This window comes from Mesoplodon bidens (assembly GCF_964165515.1).
Source record: "Mesoplodon bidens genome assembly, contig: HAP1_SCAFFOLD_210, whole genome shotgun sequence".
NCBI lineage: Eukaryota > Metazoa > Chordata > Mammalia > Artiodactyla > Ziphiidae > Mesoplodon > Mesoplodon bidens.
The window spans coordinates 864,722-889,713 of NW_027671695.1; the positions used below are offsets into that span (position 1 = coordinate 864,722).

Here is a 24,992-nt window from a genome sequence, read left to right on the forward strand (position 1 = left end):
CCAGCACTGTCCGTCTCCACTCACGCTGACCTTCATAAACTCCTGGGCAGCCACACAACCAGTGAAGGAGTTGATGGGTGCCAGATCCCCAGGGGCTATATAAGCCGGCTTCTGGATGAGGTCTTCATCCAGACTGTTTTGCTACACTGCTGGCAGAGCTTGAGAATTCAAGCCTGTGCTAGGGTCACCAGTTCTGTTGCGTCCTCCTGGAAGGAGTAAAAGAACAATCACACCACTGTGGGGAGAGGGAGAGGGAGAAAAACTAAATAGATGAAAAGGCATAGAGCAGCTTTGGTTCAAGGACCTGGTTGGCTTGCCCACCCATCTACCTCATTGTGGGGCCGAGAGAGCTGGCCATGCTGAGCACGGAACTGGTGCAGGACCTGGAAGCCAATTTGTAGCTGAGGAGGGCGAGAATACTTGACAAAATTTGTTATCACAAAGTCCGGCTCTGCCTGTGAAGTAGGCAAGGTTTTCTGTGAGGAACAAGATATCAGAACCAAAAAAGTAAAAAACGTGGAGATGCCTGGAAGTCTACAACACACCCTCCTGCTCATAGTCACAAAGCTTATCCTCTTAGTTACTTTGACTTGACTGACAATGTCTCCACAGATGTAGTCAGAGAAATTGGAGGTATCACAGATACTAAAGGTGTAGGGACCTGGGGGATGAAAAGAATGAAGGGTTATCTGTCAATTCATTCCCTCCCAAGATCAACAGCACTATCAAAACAGGAATATGAAAACCTCCCACCTTCTTCCTCACCTAACACCCTCCCCCATACAGTGGGAGTTTGGAGTTAACAGATATAAGCTATTATATATAGAATGGGTAAACAACAGGGTCCTACTGTAGAGCACACAGAAATCTATTCAGTATCCTGAGATAAACCATCATGGAATAGAATATGAAAAAGAATGTATATATAGATAACAGAGTTACTTTTCTCTAAAGCAAAAAGTAACTAATTTTTAAATCAACTATACTTCAATTAAGAAATAAAAATAATGTATCGTACATCATAAAACAAAATCAAAAACAAAAACACAATGCTGATTTCTTCAGACAACACAGGTATTCTATGTCTAAATGCCACTCTAGAGAAAAAGAAGTAAGGCCTGAAAGGATCAGATGGCAACTACATAAGTTCTCTAGAGCAGACTCAAAAATATTAAAGGAACACAAAACGCAACTCCAAAACGCTAACATTCACAATTACCTTCCATCCATCAACACTTACCAGAAACTTACCAGCAACATCTGTGGCTTTAGTTTTCATTAAATTTGTAAAATTTTTGTCCATTATTTCTTCAAAAACTCTTTTGGCCCACCCCTTTCTTGGGAATTTCTTTGACATGTGAAATATATTTATAATAGATGTTTTAATGTTCTTGACCTGTGATTTTACATAACAGATGTGATTAACAAATTAACACACAAGAAAAAATTAGGAAGTTTAACAAAGTAGAAGAAACTATGCAAAATACAAAAGGTGTGTGTGTGGGGGGAAAGTCAAACAAGTCAAGTGCCTTAATACTCATGTAATTGGAGTTCTGGAAAGAGATAATGGTATGGCAGTGAGCTCCGAAAGTAATATTTTCAAAAAACATGTGGGCAGAAGTTTTCCCAATTTGATAAAACTATAAACCCATATTTAATAAATATTTAATAAACTGCAAAAGAGACATGGAGAAAATTATACAAATGTATATAATGTATTATATATATATATTTATATTTATATTTATATTTATATTTATATATATATAATATATATATATATATATATATATATATATATATATATATATATATATATGTGCTCTGTTTTTGCCGAATCCCATGTTTTGGTATGTTGTGTTTACATTTTCATTCACTTCAGAGTATTTTCTAATATCTCTTGGACACTGTTTGACTCTTTTATTACTTAGGAATGCGTTGTTTAATTTCCACATATTTACAAGTTTTCACATGTTCCTCCTATTATTGATGCCCATTATTCTTTCCTTTGTGGTCAGAGAACAATTTGGTGTGATTTAAATTATTGACACTTGTTTTGTGGCCTAACGTGAAGTCTATCCTGGAGAACATTCCTAGTTCATGTGAAAGGAAATTGTATTCTTCTGTTCTTGGGAGGAATATTGTGTACATGTCTGTTAAGTGCACTCGGTTTATATCATAGTTTTGTTTAGGTCTTCTCTTCCCTTGGTGATCATATCTTTTGTCATTCATTTGGATATGCTGTTGAACCTATTTATCTCTCTCTCAAATTTTGTAAGTTTTTGATTCAGGTATCTGGAACTTTTTTGTTAGGTGAGCATTTGTGTATAATTCTTGTGTATTTCAACAGATTTACCCTTTTATCAATAATATATTATTAATCTAATATAATAATATAGTAATATATACTGTCCTTTGTCTCATTATTTTTTTTATGTAAAATCTGTTTTGTCTGTTGTTAGTATAGTCACTATAACTCTCTTTCGATTTTTCTTGGCATGAGACTTATCTTTGCAACATTTTACTTAAAATCTATTTGTTTCACACTAAGATTTGTCTCTTTAACAACATATACGTGGTCATGTTTTTAAAAAATCCATACTTACAATCTGCTTTTTAATTGGACATCTTCTAGTGTACCACTTTTATGGTTATTTGTTATTTCTTTTACTATATACATTTTAGAGCCATTTTATTAGTGGTTGCTCTGGAGTTAGGTTGTTATAAGGTAAACTGACAGTTTCTAACAACCTAGTTCACATTAATACCAACTTAATTTCAAAATATGAATTTTTTCTTTTATCTAGTTTATCCTTTTTCTTGTGTTGTTCTTATCATAAATTACATCTTTATACACTTTATACATCAGCACCAATTAATTTTTTTTTCCTGTGGAGTAATGTTTTAAATCAGGTAAGAGAAAAAACTAACTGCATTAGTTTACTATTGTTACTGTAACACATTTTCAGGAATTCAATTGTTTAAAACATTACAAATTTTTCTCTTAAAATACTACATGTTACAAGTCCCAAATCCATTTTACTGGGCTAAAGTCAATATGTTGGCAGGATTGGGTCCATCTGGAGGCTCTGCTAGGAGAATGTATATCCTTGCCCTTTTTTTTTTTTTTTTTTTTGCTTAGTGGTTGCCAGTATTCCTAGGCTAGTAACCCCTTCTACTACCTTCAAATACATCAGTTCATTATCTACTTCTGTCATCACATTAACTTGTCCTCTGTCACCGACATCTCCTTCATTCCTCTTATAAGAAATATTTTGATTAGATCCACCCAAGGTAACCCAAGAAAATTTCCCATCTGAAGACTCTAATATAATCATATATGCAAAGTTTTCTGCATAAAATAACATACATGTCCTGGGGATTAAACTGTGGGCATATTGGGGGACTATTATTCAGACTACAATCATACACACAAAAAAATCGTTTAAATTATCCTCTGTATTTACCTATATAATTACTTTTACTGATGTTCTTTCTTCCTCTGGATTTGAGTTATCATCAAAGTGTCTTTCATTTTAGTTTGGACTCTCTCCAAGAATTATCTCATCTTGTAGGGCAGATAGTTAGCAATAAATCCTCTCCGTTTTGTGCTTATCTGGAATTGTCCTAATCCTGTCCTCAGTTTCAAAAGATGGTCTTGCTCCATATAAAATTCTTGGTTGACAGTTTTTTTTTCTATTAGCACTATGAATGTATCGAAGTGTTTTCTGCCCTGCATGTTGTCTGATAAGTAGTCTTTTTTTTTTTTTTTGTTTAATTGAGAATCTCTTACATGCCATGGGTTGCTTCACAGTGCTTTCACAATTCTCTCTTGGTTTTTGGCTTTCAGTAGTTTATGATATGTGTTGCTATGGATCTCTTTGAGTTTAACCTGCTTTGAGTTTGTTTAGCTGGGCGAATCTGTATAATGATGTTTTGCATCAAATTTGGGATGTTTCTTGGCATTAATTCTTAAAACTTTCTTTCTGCCCCGATAATTATTTTGACAACTCCCCAGGTTAAAGTACATTCGCACTGGGTGACGTCCAAATTATGTCAAATATAGCCAGTCTTGCAAACGCAGAATTCGAAGGAACATCTCAGTCACATCAGATAATGATAAATCTTTGGAGATGAGGTTCTGAAAGAATTCTCACTTTGTTCTTCTCCTTTTGGTGGCTACTCGGATGCAAAAGGAATGCATACTCTTTCAATATGTACTATTATTAAGCTGGAAAAAAGGAGGATGGGATTGTGACCATTTAAAGTCTCTAGAGCTTGCTGATCTTACCAAGATTCAGTCATTTTTAAACACGTAAATACTTCCCTAGTTCCTGTGAAATTTTGTCAATTTCCAGAGTTCTGAAAAAGTTGAGTCTGACAACTTTGTAGGTTTGTAATGTAAAGAATTTTTGGAGGGCCTTACACTATCATCTTCTGACATAACTCATTAGCTGTCCTTTCTGAGGAAGAAACAATGATCCTTTCGTGTTCCAGCCCGCAGTTGGCACAAGAGAAGTGTTGGACCCTTCCAGTAATTCTTTCCATGATTATCAGCTGTGTGACCTGAAGACAGGGACCTCACTTCTCTGGGCCATCTATAAAATGAGGATAATGATTGTACCTTTCCCCATTGGTAGAGTTTAAATGACTAAATATGAATAAAGGGCTTAAAAAAGAGTGTGACACACAGTTCATACTACCTAATTAACATTAGTAGCTGGAATACTATTAAATTACCTGGTGTATTATGACACCTGATAAAGACTTACATTCACCACACTGTAAAGATCATGTAAGTATTTGCTGTTCTTCTTATCATCACCTTCATACCACCAGTGATGCTGAAAAAAAATTACCTGTGATCACACAGCTGGGAGAGAACAATGCTGGATTTTTCATTTAGAAACTTTGCAGGTAACTGACATACTGGACCAGAAGGCTTTCCCTTCCTCATATACAGAAGTATGTACTTCTTCGCTAGACACAAGGCTCACAACTCTATAACCCGTTAGGGAAAATTATACATAGTTTATGTACATGAATGAGCAAAGGCCATACTCTTCATGATAGATGTACAACTGTCCTAAATAGAGCCTCTCTAAATTGGGACTATAGTCTCCCTCATGAATAACCAATGCATGTAATTTTGCATGATAATATCTGTGTCCCAGCAGCACAACTGTTCTTTCTCCATTCCTGACAAGAAGGGCGCCATATGTTCATGAATGGTAGTAAAACTATAGAAAATGAAGTCCTAATGGTACCCTGTTTCTCTCCAGATCCTAGTTGACTATCTCCAGTATCCTTTCTTAGCCTGATTTGAAGACTATCTTTACGAGAAAAGTGATCTCCGATGAATCGAATCTTATTGACACAGATCTCCAAATGCTTGGAGGACCCTATAATGGAACTTGGGTCACAAAAGTCATTCTGGCAAGATCCCAACACTTGTACTAGGACCCTTACTTAAACAATATTCCTCAAATCCTGCCTTGATTAGAAATCTCCAATTTTACCCAAATCCACCTCCCTTTGGAGAACATTGCAAATACCATGTGCTATCGAAACATGGCCACCAATGACCATCTGCCAAATATTCCTAAGCCCTGGCGCAAAATGATATGCCCCCAAAGAGACATCCAAATCCCTCCCCTCAGTCCCTAAACACCACCTGTATAGGTCCCCTCCAGAATAGACATGCCCTAAATGGCACCATGGGCCATAGATGCAAAGACATACCTCAGGGTATACCTGAAGTTTAGATCCTTTCTACAAATGACATGTAGGCTTTTAGACAACTTGAACTCCTCTTGACTCATGAAACACTCTTATTTACCATTGCAACAAAAAGAATAGGAAAAAACATACCCGGGGAGAGAATAGAGTTGTATGCAGAACACTATAAGATGCTGATGAAAGAAATGAAAGATGATACAGACGGAGAGATATGCCATGTCCTTGGGTTGGAAGAATCAACATTATACAAATGACTATATTACCCAAATCAATCTACAGATTCAATGCAATGCCTATCAAACTAGCAATCGCATTTTCCAGGGAATCAGAAGAAAATATTGCACAATGTGTATGGAAATAAAAATACACCGAATAACGAAAGCAAATTTGAGAAAGAAAAACGGAGCTGGATGAATCAGGCTCCTGCACTTCAGACTATACTACAAAGTTACAATCCTCAACACAGTATGGTACTGACAGAAAAACAGAAATATACATCAATGTAACAGTATAGAAAGCCCAGAGATAAACCCACTCACATATAGTCATCTTATTTTTGACAAAGCAGGCAAGCATATACAATGGAGATAAGACATCCTCTTCAACAAGTGGTGCTTGGAAAACTGGACGGATACATGTCCAAGAATGAAATTAAAACACTCACTAACACCATACACAAAAATAAACACAAATGGATTAAAGTCCTAAATGTAAAGTCAGACATGACCAAACAATTAGAGGAAAACTTAGGCAGAACACTCTATGACATAAATCACAGCAAGATTCTTTTTGACCCACCTCCTAGAGAAATGGAAGTAAAAACAAAAATAAACAAATGGGACCTAGTGAAATTTAAAAGCTTTTGCACAGCAAAGGAAACCATAAACAAGACCAAAAGTCAACCCTGAGAATAGGAGAACATATTTGCAAATGAAGAAACTGAAAATGATTAATCTCCAAATTTTACCAACAGATCATGCAGCTCCAAACCAAAAACACAAACAACAATCCAAAAATGAGCAGAAGATCTAACTATACAGTTCTCCAAGGATGATATACAGATTGCCATAAAACACATGAAAGGTTGCCCAATATCATGAATCATTAAAGAAATGTAAATCAAATCTACACTGAGGTATCACCTCACATTAGTCAGAATGACCATCAACAAAAACGGTACAAACAATAAATTCTGTAGAGGGTGTGAAGAAAAGGGAAACTTCTGGCACTGTTGTTTGGAATGTAAATTGTTACAGTCACTACGGAGAAAAGTATGGAGGTCATAAGAAACTACTACTAGAAATAGCATATGACCCAGCAATCCCACTACTGTGCTTATACCCTGAGTAAACCATAATTCAAAAGGAGTCATGGAACACAAAGTTCATTACAGGTCTATTTACAATAGCCAGGACATGGAAGGAACTTAAGTGTCCATGGACAGAAGAATGGATAAAGAATGTGTGGCATATATATATATAAAATGGAATATTACTCAGACATAAATAGAAATGAATTTGAGCTCTTTGTGGTTAGTTGGATGGACTTAGAGTCTGCCATATTTCGTGAAGTAAATCAGAAAGAAAAAAGAACAACTGTTTGCTAAGATTTATGTACGAAATCAGAAAAAAAAAAGGTTCTGATGAACGTAGGGGCAGGAGAGGAATAAAGATGCAGATTTAGAGAATCGACTTGATAACACTTGCAGGGGCAAGGATAAGCTGGCACGAAGTGAGATAGTCATATAGACGAATATACACTACCAAATGTAAAATGGATAGCTAGTGGAAAGCAGCTACATAACACAGGGCGATAAGTTCAGTGCTTTGTGACCACCTAGCCGTGTGAGATAGGGATGGTGTGAGGAAAATGCAATAGGGAGTGGATAAGGTAGTATATGTATACCTATAGCTGATTCACTTTGTTATAAAGCAGAACCTAATGCAATATTCTAAAGCAATTATACTCCGATATAGGTGTTAAAAAAAAGGAATATGTTGTCTATAAGAGCCATTTTAACTTTAAGGACACACATAAGCTAAAGGTGTGGGAATACAAACTGATAGTCCAAACACTTTCCAAACAAGAGCAGGACTGGCTCTCCCAATCTCATTTAATACAGATTTTCAGTCACAGTAGTTCAGAAGTGATAAATAAGGTCAGTATAAAATAATAACGGATCAATTTATCAAGAGGTTATAATAATTGTAAATATATAGGTACTGAATGTTGCATGATTAAACAAATATTTAAATCAACCATTAAGAGATCTGATAAGAGAAATCAACAGTAAAAATAATAATACTAAGGAACTATATTATCCCACTTTCTACCTTAGAAAATTAATAAAGACACAGAAGGTACCTAATAAACTTATAGAGAACTTCCATTCATCAGAACCAGAATCCACATGCTTCTTAAGTGCTGATGGAACATTCCCCCTGATAGTCACTGCCTTGGCACATAAAGCAAGCCTTAACAAATTTAAGAAGATCAAAACCACACTGAGCATCCTGTTTTATCATAAGGTTATGAAGCTAGAAATCCGTAACAAGAGAAAAAGTGAAAAATTCCTAATATGTAAAATTATACAGCACACACTGGAAAAATCTATGGGTCAAGGAAGAAGTCAAAGGGGAAATCTGAAACTACCTTCACATAAACAAAAATGACAACATACCAAAACTTTAGGGATGTAGCATAATCAATCTAAGGAGTGAATTTTTAGCATTCATAACTTCTTTTATTAAGAGAAAAGAATGATCTTAAATAAACGACTTATCCTTATACATGAAGGCCTAGGAAAAAGGAACAAATTAATTTCCAAGAATAAAAGGAAGAAATATGAAAGTTTCAAATGGAAATGAATAAAACAATAATCATATAATTATTTAAAAACTGATTCCAAGAGCTGGTATTTGTAAAGCATAATAAAATTGACAAAGGTTTAGCTAGACTAATGAAGAGAAAAAAGAACTTAATAAAGAAATCTTTAATTGAAAGAGGATAAATTGTGATTGACACCATAGCATACAAATCATAATAAAGAAAGCTAAAAAACAGGGTCACACAAATGCATAAATCTCCACTAACTCCAATGTACCATGTTGCAAGACCATCATGAAGAAGAAAAAAAAAAAAGTATGTCTTGATCATACAAATGATGAATTAGAAAATTGATTCAGTATTCAAAACTCTCCAAACAAAGAGAAGTCGAGGATCAGATCGTTTCATGGGTGAATTCTACTGAACATTTAATGAAGATTTATTGCCAGGCCTTCCTAACCCTACCAAATAAAAAAAAAAGAGGAAACATTTCCAAACTCATTTTATAAAACCAGCATTTATCTGATTAACAAAGCCAGATAAAGATATAACAAGGGAATCACAAAACAAAACAAACAAAAAAACGCAGAACTTACAGGACAATATACTTGTACATATTGATCGAAAAATTCTCAAGAAAATTCTAGCAAACCAAATTCAATAGCACACTAAAAGGATCAACATGATAAGGTGGGATACCTCCTGGGGATGTAAGGGTAGTTAACATTTTTAAATCAATGCTTTTAATTAACCACATGAATAACATGCGGAAGAAATGTTTGAAAGTATTTTTTAGACTTTCTTGAATAAAGCTCTTAACTAACTGTGTAGCGAAGAAACATTTTAAATGTAATAAAGGTCATATATTAACAAGCCCACAGCTAACATCATATTCATGGTGAAAAGCTGAAAACTTTTCCTCTCAGACAGGAACAAATAAAAAATGCCCACTATCACCACTCCTATTCAACATAATATTAGAATACATAGCCAGAAGCATTAGGCAAGAAAAAGAAAAGAAAGGGATCAAAAGTGGAAAGGAAGAAGTAAAAATGCCTCTGTTGGAAGATAAAATATGCTGTATGAAGGAAATCCTAAAGTCTCCACCAAAAACCGCATGAAATTGTTAGAACTAATAAACAAATTCAGTAATGTTGTTGGCTGTGAAACAAAAATACCAAATTAGTTGCATGTGTATACACTAACAAGAAAATAGCTGACACAAAAATAAAGAAAACACTTCCATTTACGGCAGTACCAAAAACAATAAAATGTTAGGACTACATTTAAGCAAGCAGACAAAAATATCTGTACACCTAAAAATATGACATTTACAAAAACTGAAGAAGACACAAGTGAATAGAAACTTATCCCATGTTTCTGAATTGAAAGAATGAATACTGTTCAAATGTTCACGCTACCTAAAGCCATCTATAGTTTCAATTGAAACCCAATAAATTTTCAATGGCAATTTTCCTAGAAATAGAATAACAATCCTAAAAATTGTACAAAACAACAAAGGACCCTGAAAATAGCCAAAACAATTTTCAGCAAGATAAACAAAGCTGGTTGCAACTCACTTTCTGGTTTCAAACTATTATACAAAGTTATGGTAATCAAAATAGTGTGAAGTTAGCATAAAAAAGACAATAGACCAATAGAATAGGACTGACAGCCCAGAAATAAACTCAGCCATGTCCAGTCAACTAACATTTGACAAGGACGACAAGAATAAACAATGGAGTAAAAATAGACTTTACACTGAGTGGTGTTGGAAAAACGGGATATCCACATGGAAAACAATAAAATTGAACATGCATCTTAGACGATTCAAAAATTAACACAACATGAACAGAAATCACAACATGCCTAGAATTAAACAGAAAAAAAAATCTCCAAGGCATTTGCCTCAGCAATGATTCTTTTGGGTATGATACCAAAAGTAGAAGGAACAAAAGGAAAATTCAACATGTGTGACAACATCAAATTTAAAAGCCTCTGCACAAAAAGAAACTTGAACAGAGTGAAGAGGCATTGAACAGGAGGCATAAGAATTCTCCTATGGAATGGGAGAAAAGATTTGCCAACAACATGCCTGCTACGGGACTAATGTCCAAACATAAAAGGATTCAATTAAAAAAAAGATGAATAATCTAATTAAAACGTGGGCTGAACACCTTAGCAGATATACTACCTTCATAGGAGACCTACAAATGACCAAGAGACACATGAACATTTGCTCAACATCTGTAATAGTAAGAGAAATGCAAAATAAAACCACAAAGGGATGTCAACTCACACATTTCCTAGAGGTTATTATGAAAAAGAAAAGACAGAAAAGTGTAGTCAAGCATGTAGAAAACTGGGAAAACTTACAGACTTTTGGTGGGAATATACCTTAGTACAACCACTACATAAAATAATTAGGATGTTCCTCAAAGTACTAAAAATAATACCACCATATAACCCAGCAATTCCATTTCTGAATATACATATTTGAAGGAAATGAAATCAGTTACTTTACTGAGATATTTGAACTCCCATGTTCACTGTATTAATATTTACCAAAATATGCAAGGCATAGACACTAACTGTTTATCAATGAATAAACGGATTTAGAACTGTATATATTACCACAATGGATATTATACAGCCATATAAAGAAAATCCTGCAATTTGTGACCACATGAAATCAACTTGTGGGCATTATGCTTAGTGAAACAATCAGAGACATAAAGACAAACTGTGTGGTCCCACTTATTTATTAAATCTAAACAGCAGAGGTCATCAAAACAGAGAGTTGATATGTATTTAATAGGTGTGGGTTTGGGAAAAATAAGGAGATGAGAGTCAAAGAGTACAAATGTCCTGGTATAAAATATGTAGATTCTTGGGATCTAAGTTACAGAATAGTGACTTAGTTACCAACAGTTTATTGCATATTTCAAGGTTACTAGGAAAGTAGATCTTAAATGTTCTTACAGCACACACAAAAAAATGGTAACTATGTGAGGTGATAGAAGTATTAACTAACATTATTATCACATTATTTCACAACATAGATGTAAGTCTAATCATCATGCTGTGTACCTTATAATTACCAAGGTTATATGTCAATTATATCTCAATAATGTTGGGGAAAATGTATTAAAGATAGGACCTAAATGTTTCAAAGCCTTTGAGTAAAGATAAGGAACAAACTTCTCAAGATTGGCCTTGGCAATAATTTCTTGACAATGACAGCAGGAGAGAAGGCAACAAAATCAAGATTTAAGTGAAGTGAAATTGACCTGAAACATTCCTACATAATAAAGGAAACAATCAACAGAATTAACAGGCAATCTATAGAATAGTATAAAATATTTACACACACGTACCTTAGAAGTGGCTAATATCCAACATACATAAGGAAAGTGCAAAACCTCAGTAGTGGGATATCACCTCATATCTGTTAGATTGGCTATTATCAAAAAAGAGAAGACAGCAGGCATGACAAAAGGGAACCACCTTACACTCTTGTTGGGAATGCTGTTTGGTGTAGCCACTCTAAAAAAGAGTTTGGAGGTTCCTCATAAAACCAAAAATTAGAACTACCAAATCATCCAGAACAAAATCTTTGGTTATTTATAAAATGGAAGGAAAAATGCCGACTCTAAAAAACACCTGAATACCATGTACACTGCACCATCATTCTCAAATGCCATACCAGGATAACTACACACTTAGCCTGAATAGATGGATAAAGGAAAGGTGCCCCAGCAAGTTATTTTGTGTGGCAGGAAATAAAAGTGGCACATTAAAAATATATTCAGGCATACTAGAAATAAAATGGTGCCTGTGTAACAAAGTGGGTGCACCTTAAGGGCACTATGTTAAGTCAACATCTCTAATAGTAAGAGATGTTGAGAAGAAGTATGATGAAAGAAGAAGTAAGAAGTACTTAAGAAGTAAATCAGACAAATAAAAACAAAAATGGTGTAATCTCACTTATAGGAAAAAAAATTAATCTTCGTTGCAGGTTTTTCTCCTTCATCACTTTAAATATATCCTGCCAGTCCCTTCTGGCTTGGAGAATTTAACAACTGTCCTTCACAATCTCTTCCAAAATATAGCAGAGGGAGGAACACTCCAAAACTAATTCTATGGCGCCACAATCACCCTGATACCAAAACCAGGCAAAGATATAATAAAAAAAGGAAAACTACAGGCCAATATCACTGATGAATATAGATGCAAAAATCCTCAACAAAATGGTAGCAAACAGAAGCCAACAGCACATTAAAAGGATAATACACCATGATCAAGTGGAGTTTATTCCAAGAATACAAGGATTCTTCAATATATGCAAATCAATCAACGTGATACTTCATATTAACCAATTGAAGGAGAAAAACAATATGATCATCTCAATGGATGCAGGGAAACTTTCGAAAAAATTCAAACCCAATATATGATAAAAACCCTCCACATAGTAAGCATAGAGGGGAGTTTCCTCAACATAATAAAGGCCATATATGACAAACCCACAGCAAACATCATCCTCAATGGTGAAAAACCGAAAGTATTTTCATTAAGATCAGGAACAAGACAAGGTTGTCCACCCTCACAGCTCTTTCTCCACATAGATTTGGGCGTTTCAGACACAGCAATCAGAGAAGAAAAGGAAATAAAAGGAATCCAAATCAGAAAAGAAGAAGTAAAGCTGTCACTCTTTGCAGATGACTTGATACTACACATAGAGTATCCTAAGGATGCTACCAGAAGATGAATAGAGCTAACCGATAAATTTGGTAAAGTAGCACAATACAAAATTAATGCACAGAAATCTCTGGGATTCCAATAGGTTAATGATGGAAAATCTGAAAGAGAAATTAAGGAAACACTCTCATTTACCATTGCAACAAATAGAATAGAAAGAAACATACCCAGGTAGACAAAAGACCTGTATGCAGAAACCTATAAGATGCTGATGAAAGAAATGAAGGAGGATACAAAGAGATGGAGATATATACCATGTTCTTGGGTTTGAAGAATCAACATAGTGAAAATGACTGTATGACATAACGCAATCTACAGAGTCAATGCAATCCCTATCAAAATACCAATGGCATTTTCGAGGGAACTAGAAGAAAAAAATTCACAGTGTGTATGGAAAAAAAAAAAAAAACATGCCGAATAGCCAAAACAATCTTGAGAAAGAAAAACAGAGCTGGATGAATCGGGCTCCTGGACTTCAGACTATACTAAAAGCTACAGTAATCAAGACAGTATGGTACTGGCACAAAAACAGAAATATAGATCAATGGAGCACGGTAGAAAGCCCAGGGGTAAACCCACAGATATATGGTCACCTTATTTTTGATAAAGGTGGGAAGAATATACAATGGAAATAAGACATCCTCTTCAACAAGTGGTGCTGGGAAAACTGAATGGCTACATGTACAAGAATGAAATTAGAACACTCCCTAACGCCATACACAAAAATAAACACAAATCGATTAAAGGACTAAATGTAAGGTCAGACACTATCAAACACTTAGAGGAAAACATAGGCAGAACACTCTATGACATAAATAACAGCAAGATTCTTTTTGACCCACTTCCTAGAAAAATGGAAATAAAAACAAAATTAAAGTAATGGGACATAGTGAAACAAAAATTTTTCACAGGAAAGGAAACTATAAACAACACGAAACGACAACCCTCAGAATGGGAGAAAATATTTGCAAATGAAGCAACTGAAATAGGATTAATCTCCAAAATTTACCAACAGCTCATGCAGCTGTAAACCAAAAAACACAAACCATCCAAAAATGGGCAGAAGACCTAAATAGACATTTCTCCAAAGATGATACCCAGATTGCAATAAAACACATGAAAGTTTGCTCAACCTTTCATGTTGAGCATGAATCATTATAGAAATATAAATCAAATCTACAATGAGGTATCACCTCACACTAGTCAGAGGAGCCGTCATCAAAAAATCAATATACTATACATTCTTGAGAGAGTGTAGGGAATAGGAAACCCTCCAGCACTGTTAATGGGAATGTAAATTGTTACAGTCACTATAGAGAACAGTATGGTGGTCATTAAGAAACTAAAACTAGAACTAATATATGACCCGACAATCCCACAACTGTTCATATACCCTGAGAAAACCATAATTCAAAAAGAGTCATGGACCACACAGTTCATTACAGGTGTAATTACAATAGCCAGGACAGGGAAAAAGCTAAGTGTCAATCGACACATGAATGAATAAAGAAGGTGTGGCATATATATATACAATGGAATATTACTCAGAGATAAAGAGAAATTAAATTGAGCTATTTGCAGTTAGGTGGATAGACTTAGAGTCTGTCATACTGTGTGAAGTCAGAAAGAGAAAAAGAAAAACACTTTGCTAACACATATATATGGAATCTAAAAAAAAGGTTCTGATGAAGGTAGGAACAGCACAGGAAAAAAGATGCAGATGTAGAGAATCGACTTGAGAACATGGGGAGTGGAAAGGGTAAGCTGGCATGAAGTGAGAGAGTCGTATGTACATATATACACTACGAAATGTAAAATAGATAGCTAGTGGAAAGCAGCTGCATAGCACAGGGAGATACGTTCAGTGCTTTGTGACCACCAAGCTTGGTGGGATAGGGAGGGTTGGAGGGAGATGCAAGAGGGAGTGGATATGGGAATATATGTATACCTATAGCTGATTCATTTTGTTATACAGCAGACACTAACACAACATTGTAAAACTATTAAATTACCATATAAATGATAAAAACAAACAATATGTTGTCTACAAGAGCAATTTTAACTTTAAGGACACACATAAGCTGAAGGTGAGGGAATAGAAACTGATAGTCCAAACAGTTTCCAAACAAGAGCAGGACTGGCTCCCCCAATCTCAGGTAATACAGACTTTCAGTCAAAATAGTTCACAATTGATAAAGAAGGTCAGTATACAATGATAATAGATCAATTTATCAAGAGATGATAATAATTGTAAATATATATGTACTGAACGTTGCAGGATTAAACAAATATATAAATTACCCATCAACAGATCTGATAGGAGAAATCAACAGTAAAACTAATAATGGTAAGGGACTATATTCTCTCACTTTATACCTTAGGATATTGATAAAGACACTGAATGTACCCAATAAAATTATATAGAAGTTCCATCCAACAGAATCAGATTCCACATTATTCTTAAGTTCAGATAGAGCATTCCCTAGGATAGATGCTGTCGTGGAATATAAAGCAAGCGTTAACAAATTTAAGAAGATCAAAACCACATTAAGCAACATTTTTGATCATAATGTTATGAAGCTAGAAATCAATAACAATAGAAAAAGTGAAAAAAAAACCTAATATGTAGAATTATACAGCACACACTGGAAAAATCTATGGGTCAGGAAAGAACTCAAAAGGGAAACTTGAAACTACCTTCAGATATAGAAAAATTACAATATACCCATACTTTGGGAATGTAGAAAAATCAGTCTAAAGAATGAATTATTTTTAGCAATCATAAATTCTTATATTAAGAGAAAGGAATGATTTAAATAAACAACTTAAACTTATGCCTGAAGGATTAGGAAAAATGAACAAATTAAGCACGAGGAATAAAAGGAAAACGTAAGAAAGATTCAAATGGAAATGAATAAAATGAATATCAGATAATTAGGAGAAAATGAATGCAAGTGATGGCATTTGGAAAGGATAATAAAATTGACAAGCTTTAGCTAGACTAACAAAGAGCAAAAAAGAGCTTAATAAATAAAACTTTAACTGAAAGAGGAGAAATTGCCACTGACATCATAGCACACAAATCATTATAAAGGATGATAAAAAACCGGGTCACACAAATGGATAAATCTCCAAAAACTCCTATATAAAATGAAGCAAGACAATCATGAAGAAGCAAAAACCAAACAAACAAAAAATATCTTGATCATACAAATAATGACTTAGAAAATTGAAGCAGTATTCAAAACTCTCCCAACAAAGAGAAGCACAGGATCAGTTAGTTTCACTGGTGAATTCTACTGAACATTTAATGAAGATTTATTGCCAGTCCTTCCCAAACTCTCCCAAATCACTACAAAAGAGGAACCATTTCCAAACTCATTTTACATAACCAACATTTTCCTGAATAACAAAGCCAGATAAGGAAATAACAAGGGAAACACAAAACAAAAGAAAACAAAACAAACATACAAACAAACAAGTGAAAACCACAGAACATACAGGCTAATATCCTTTTATATATAGATGCAAAAATTCTCAACAAAATTCTAGCAAACCTAATTCAATAGCACAATAAAATGTTCAACATGATAAGGTGGGATAATTCCTGGGGATGCAAGGGCAGTTAATGTTTTTAAATCAATAAATTTAATTTATGACACGAATAGCATGCAGAAGATATGTTTGAAAGAATTTTCTAAATTTTCTTGATTAAAGCTTTCAACTACCTGGGGAGAGAAGAAACATTTTAAATGTAATAAAGGTCATATATTATCAAGGTCCCAGCTAACATCATATTCATGGTGTAACGCTGAAAACCTTTCCTCTAAGACAGGAACAAATAAAAAATGCCCACTATCACCACCCCTATTCAACATAATACTAGAAACACTAGTCAGAACCTTTAGGCAAGCAAAAGAAATAAAAGGGATCAAAAGTGGAATGGAAGAATTAGAAATGTCTCTGTTTGAAGATGACATATTACGTATGCAGGAAATCCTAAAGACTCCACCAAAAACCCCGTGAAACTGTTAGAACTAATAAATGAATTCAGTAATGTTGTTGGATATGAAATAAAAATACAAAATTAGCTGCATTTCTATACACTAACTAGAAAATAGCTGACAGAAAAATAAAGAAAACACTTCCATTTACAGCAGCACCAAAAACAATAAAATCTTAGGAATACATTTAAGCAAGAAGACAAAAACATGTGTACACCTAAAAATATGATATTCACAAAAACTGAAGAAGAAACAAGTAAATAGAAAGCTATCCCATATTTCTAAATTGAAAGAATGTATACTGTTAAAATGGTCATGCTACCTCAAGCTGTCTATAGTTTCAATGGAATCCCAATCAACTTTTCAATGGCAATTTTCCTAGAATAGAATAACGGTCCTAAAAATTGTACAAAACAAGAAAGGACCCTGAAAATAGACAAAGCAATTTTCAGCAAGATAAACAAAGCTGGATGAAACTCACTTCGTGGTTTCAAACCATAATACAAAGTTACAGAAATCAAAATAGTGTGAGACTAGCATAAAAACAGACAATAGACCAATAGAATAGGACTGAGAGCACAGAAATAAACTCAGCCATGTCCAGTCAACTACCATTTGACAAGGATGACAAGAATAAATAATGGAGTAAAAATAGGCTTTACACTGAGTGGTGTTGGAAAAACTGGATATCCACATGGAAAACAATAAAATTGAACATGCATCTTAGACGACTCAAAAATTAACACAACATGAGCAGAAATCACAAAATCCCTAGAATTAAACAGAAAAAAAATCTCCAAGACATTTGTCTCAGCAATGATTCTTTTGGATATGATACCAAAAGTAGAAGGAACAAAAAGAAAATTCAACATGTGTGAAAACATTAAATTTAAAAGCCTCTGCACTAAAAGAAACTTGAACAGTGAAGAGGCACTGAACAGGAGACATAGGAATTGTCCTGTGAAATGGGAGAAAATATTTGCCAACAGCGTGCAAGCTACAGGAGAATGTTGAAACATAAACACTCTCAGTTAAAAAAAAAGCGAAAAATCTAATTAAAACGTGGACTGAAGATCTTAGCAGATATATTCCCGCCATAGGAGACATACAAATGACCAAGCAACACATGAATATTGGCTCAATATCTGTAATAGTAAGAGAAATGCAAAATAAAACCACAAGAGGTATCAACTCACACATTTCCTGGTGGTTTTTATGAAAAGGAAAAGAGAGAAAAGTGTAGTCAAGCATGTAAAACACAGGGAACACTTACAGACTTTTGGTGGGAATGTAACTTAGTACAACCACTATGGAAAATGATACGGATGTTCCTCAAAATACTAAAAATAATACCACCATATAACCTAGCAATTCCATTTCTGAATACACATATTTGAAGGAAATGAAATCAGTTAACTTACAGAGATATTTGCATTCCCATGTTCACTGTATAAATATTTATCTAAAATGTGCAAGGCATTGTCACTAACTGTTTATCAATGATAAAAAGGCTTAAGAAATGTATGTTACCACAATGGGTATTATACAGTCATATAAAGAAATTCCCGCAATTTGTGACCACATGAAATCAACTTGCAGGCATTATGCTTAGTGAAACAATCAGACATTAAGACAAACTGTGTGGTCCCACTTATTTATGAAATCTAAATGGTGTGTTCATCAAAAAGAGAGTTTATACATATTTAATAGGTGTGAGGTGGGGAGAAACAGGGAGATGATTGTCAAAGAGCACAAATTTCCTGTTATAAAATGTGTAAATTCTTGGGATCTAAATTAAAGGATAGTGACTTAGTTACCAATACTTTATTGCATGTTTAAAAGTTACTGGGAATGCATATCTTCAGTTTTCTTACAGAACACACACACAATTGGTAACTATGTGAGGTGATAGAAGTATTAACTAACATTATTATCATATTATTTCTCAACATAGATGTAAATCTCATCATCATGCTGTGTACCATAAAACTACCAACGTTATATGTCAATTATATCTCAAAAGTGTTGGGGAAATTGCTTTAAAGATAAGACCAAAAAGTTTCAAATCCATTGAGAAAAGATAAGGAACAAAGTTCTCAAGATTGGCCTTGGCAATAATTCCTTGGCTATGACAGCAGTAGAGCAGGCAACAAAACCAAAGTTAAGTGAATTGAAATTGAACTGAAACATTCCTATATAATAAAGGAAACAATCAATAGAATTAAGAGGCAATCTACAGAATAGCATACAATATTAGAAAGAAATACCTGATAAGTGGTTAATGATGAACATATATTAGGAAAGCGCTAAACCTCTGTAGTGGAATATCACCTCATATCTATTAGATTGTCTATTATCAAAGAAGAGAAGATAGCAGGCATGACAAAAGGGAACCCTCCTACATTCTTGTTAGGAATGCTGAATGGTATAGCCGCTCTAGAAACCAGTTTGAAGATTCCTCAAAAAGCTAAAAATTAGAACTACTTAATCATCCAGAAAAAAACTCTTTGGGTATTTTTATAAAGGAAAGAAACACACAAAATCATAAAGACACCTGCATCCCATGTACACTGCACCATCATTCTCAAATGCCATAACAGGAAACAACAAACTTAGGCTAAATAGATGGGTAAAGAAAATGTGGCACAGAAAAGTATTTTGTGTGGCCGGAAAAAAATGTGTCACAATAAAAATATATTCAGGCATAGTAGAAGGAAAATGCTGCCTTTTGTAACAAAATGGCTGCACCTTGAGAGCACTATGTTAAATCAACATCTCTAATAGTAAGTGATTTTGAGAAGAAGTACGACGAAGAAAGAAGCACTTAAGAAGTCAGTCAGACATATAAAAACAAACATGGTGTGATCTCACATATTTAAAAAATATATATATCTTCGTTGCAGGTTTTTCTCCTTCATCACTTAAGATGTCCTGCCAGTCCTTCCTGGCTTGGAGTGTTTAACACCTGTCCTTCTAAAACTCTTCCAAAATGTAGCAGAGGGAGGAAAAATCCAAAACGAATTCTATGGAGACACCATCACTAATACCAAAAGCAGACAAAATATCAAAAAAATAAATGAATAAATAAAACTGCAGGCCAATATTACTGATGAATATAGATACAAAAATCCTCAACAAAATAGTAGCAAACAGAATCCAACAGCACATTAAAAGGAAAATACACCATGATCAAGTGGGATTTATTCCAGGAATACAAGGATTCTCCAATATATGCAAAGCAACCAATGTCATACACCATATTAACAAATTGAAGTAGAAAACACATATGATCATCTCAATAGATGCAGAGAAAGCTTTCGAAAAAAATCAACACCAGTTTATGATAAAAACCCTCCACATAGTAGGCATAGAGGGAAGATTCCAGAACATAATAAAGGCCTTATATGACAAACCCACAGCAAACATCGTCCTCAATGGTGAACAACTGAAAGTATTTTCACTAAGATCAGGAACAAGGCAAGGTTGCCCACCCTCTCAACTCTTATTCAACATAGTTTTGGATGTCTCAGCCACAGCAATCCGAGAAGACAAGGAAATAAAAGGAATCCAAATTGGAAAAGAAGAATTAAAGTTGTCACTCTTTGCAGATGACCTGATACTACACAGAGAGAATCCTAAAGATGTTACCAGAAAATGCCTAGCGCTAATCAATGATTTTGGGAAAGTAGCAGGATACAACTTTAATGCACAGAAATCTCTGGGATTCCTATAGGCTAATGATGAAAAATCTGAAAGAGAAATTAAGGAAACACTCTCATTTACCATTGCAACAAATAGAATAGGAATGAATATACCAAGGTAGACAGAATACCTGTATGCAGAAACCTATAAGACGCTGATGAAAGAAATGAAAGAGGATACAAAGAGATGGAGAGATATATTATGTTCTTGGGTTGTAGGAATCAACATAGTGAAAATAACTATATGACCTAACACAATCTACAGAGTCAATGCAATCATTATCAAATTACCAATGGCATATTCCAGGGAACTAGGAGAAAAAATTACACAGTGTGTATGGAAACAAAAAAAGACACTGAATACCAAAAGATCTCTTGAGAAAGAAAAACGCAGCTGGATGAATCAGGCTCCAGGACTTCAGACTATACTACAAATCTACAATAATCAAGATAGTATGATACTGGCACAAAAACCGAAATATAGATCAATGGAACAGGATAGAAAGCCCAGAGGTAAACCCATGCACATATGGTCCCCTACTTTTTGATAAAGGTGGCAAGAATATACAATGGAGATAAGACATCCTATTCAACAAGTTGTGCTGGGAAAACTGAACAGCTACATGTACAAAAATGAAATCAGAACACTCCCTAACACCATACACAAAAATAAACACAAATGGATTAAAGTCCTAAAAGTAAGTTTCCACACTATCATACACTTAGAGGAACACATAGGCAGAACACTCTATGACATAAATCACGGCAAGATTCTTTTTGACCCACTTCCTAAATAAATGGAAATAAAAACAAAATTAAACAAATGGGAACTAATGAAACTTAAAACATTTTTCACAACAAAGGGAACCACAAACAAGACCAAATGACAACCCTCAGAATCAGAAAATATTTGCAAATGAAGCAACTGACAAACGATTAATCTTCAAAATTTACCAGCAGCTCATGCAGCTCTAAACCAAAAAATACAAACAACAATCCAAAAGTGGGCAGAAGACCTAAATAGACATTTCTCCAAAGATGATACACAGATTGCAATAAAACACATAGAAGGTTGCTCAATATCATGAATCATTAAAGAAATATAAATCAAACTACAATGAGGTGTCACCTCACACTAGTCAGAATAGCCATCAACTTCAAAATTCTACAAACTCTAAATTCTGGAGTGGTGTATGGAAAACAGTACCCTCTGGCACTGTTAGTGGGAATGTAAATTGTTACAGCCACTATGGTGAACAATATGGAGGTCATTAACAACCTAAAACTTGAACTAATATATGACCCCACAATCCCGCTTCTTTGTATATACCCTGAGAAAAGCATAATTCCAAAAGGGTCATGGACCACAAAGTTCATTACAGGTGTAATTACAATAGCCAGGACAGGTAAACACCTAAGTATCAATTGACAGAAGAATGGATAAAGAAGGTGTGTCATATATATACAATGGAATATCACTGAGCCATAAATAGAAATAAAAATTGAGCTATTTGCAGTTAGGTGGATAGACTTAGAGTCTGTCATACTGTGTGAAATGAGTAAGAAAGAAAAAAAAGACAAACTTTTTGCTAATATATATATATAGGGAATTAAAAAAACATTCTGATGAATGTAGGCGTAGGACAGCAATAAAGATGTTGATATAGAGAATTGACTTGAGAATATAGTGAGTGGAAAGGGTAAGCTGGCATGAAGTTAGAGAGTCGTCTGTACATATATACACTACGAAATGTAAAATAGATAGCTAGTGGAAAGCAGCTGCATAGCACAGGGAGATACGTTGAGTGCTTTGTGACCACCTAGCTTGGTGGGATAGGCAGGGTGGGAGGGAGATGCAAGAGGGAGTGTATATGGGAATATACCTATAGCTGATTCACTTTACTATACAGCAGAAACTAACACAACAGTGTAAAACAATTATATTGCCATATAAATGATAAAAAAAACAATATGCTGTTTAAAAGAACCATTTTATCATTAAGGACACACATAAGCTGAAGGTGAGGTAATAGAAATTGATAGTCCAAACAGTTTCCAAACAAGTGCAGGACTTGATCTCCCAATCTCAGGTAATACAGACTTCTAGTCAAAGTAAGTCACAAGTGATAAATAAGGTCAGTATACAATGATAATGGATCAATTTATCAAGATAAAATAATAATTGTAAATATATATGTACTGAACGTTGCGGGATTAAACAAATATTTAAATCAACCATTAAGAGATCTGATAGAGGGCTTCCCTGGTTGTGCAGTGCTTGAGAGTCCACCTGCCGTGCAGGGGGCATGCCTTCATGCCCCGGTCTGGGAAGAACCCACATGTCGTGGAGCAGCTGGGCCCGTGAGCCATGGCCGCTGAGCCTGCACGTCCGGAGCCTGTGCTCTGCAGCGGGAGATGCCACAACAGTGAGGGACCCGTATACCCACCCCCCCAAAAAAAAAAAAAGATCTGAGAGGATAAATCAACAATAAAACAAATAATAGTAAGTGACTGTATTATCCCACTTTCTACCTTAGAAAATTAATAAAGAAACAGAATGTACCTAATAAACTTATAGAAAACTTCCATTCAACAGTACCAAAATCCATATTCTGCTTAAGTGCTGAAGGAGCATTTCCCAGAATGGACACTGTCTTGAAACATAAAGCAAGCGTTAACAAATTTAAGAAGATCAGAATCACATTAAGCATCTTTTTTGATCATAATGTTATGAAGCTAGAAATCAATAACAAGAGAAAAAGAAAAATCCCTTATATGTAAACTTATACAACACACACTGGAAATATATATGGGTCAATGAAGAAGTCAAAAGGGAAATCTGAAACTACCCTCAGATAAACGAAAATGACAACATACCAAAACGTTTGGAATATAGAAAAATCAGTCAATGGATGAATTAATTTTAGCAATCATAGATTCTTCTAAAAGAGAAAAGAATAATCTAAAATAAACCACTTGTGCATATACATGAAGGACTAGGAAAAATGAACAAATTAAGCACCAGGAATAAAAGGAAAAAAATAAGAACAAGTCAAATGGAAATGAATAAAACAAATATCAGATAATTAGGAAAAACTGAATCCAAGTGTTGGAATTTGGAAAGGATCATAAAATTGACAAGATTTAGCAAGACTAACGAAGAGAAAAAAAGTGCTTAATAAATAAAACTTTAACTGAAAGAGGAGAAATTGCAGCTGACACCATAGCATACAAATAGTTATAAAGAATGCTAAAAAACTGGGTTACAAAAATGGATAAATCTCCAAAAACTCCTATATAAAACATAGCAAGACAATCATGAAGAAGCAAAAAACAAACAAACAAAAAATATCTTGATCATTATACAAATAATGACTTAGGAAATTGAAGCACTATTCAAAACTCTCCCAACAAAGAGAAGCACAGGATCAGTTAGTTTCACTGGTGAATTCTACTGAACAATTAATGAAGATTTATTGCCAGTCCTTCCCAATCTCTCCCAAATAACTACAAAAGAGGAAACATTTCCAAACTCATTTTATAAAACCAGGATTTTCTTGATTAACAAAGCCACATAAGGAAATAGAAGGGAACACAAACAAAACAAAACAAAAAGCACAGAACTTACAAGCTAATATCCTTGTACATATAGATGCAAAAATTCTCAACAAAATTCTAGCAAACCAAATTCAAAAACACACTAAAATGTTCAACATGCTAAGGTGAAATAATTCCTGGTGATGCAAGGGCAGTTAACATTTTTAAATCAAAAATTTTAATTTACGACACGAATAGCATGCAGAAGAAATGTTTGAAAGAATTTTCTAAATTTTCTTGATTAAAGCTTTCAACTACCTGGGGAGAGAAGAAACATTTTAAATGTAATAAAGATCATATATTATCAAGCCCACAGCTAACATCATATTCAAGATGAAAAGCGGAAAACTTTTCCTCTAAGACAGGA

At 34.4% G+C, this 24,992-nt stretch overlaps 1 pseudogene across 1 annotated transcript in view; it reads right to left on the bottom strand.

The window, feature by feature from the left end:
- The window catches only part of LOC308611150 (ubiquitin-like modifier-activating enzyme 1), a 42,878-nt pseudogene that overhangs the window by 11,290 nt on the left and 6,596 nt on the right, over positions 1–24,992 (bottom strand). The window contains exons 2-5 of the transcript in view: positions 5,268–5,433; positions 564–661; positions 330–476; positions 31–206 (exon numbers count right to left, since the gene is read on the bottom strand). The product of the transcript in view is annotated as a ubiquitin-like modifier-activating enzyme 1 (transcript). The remainder of the gene's footprint in view (positions 1–30; positions 207–329; positions 477–563; positions 662–5,267; positions 5,434–24,992) is intronic.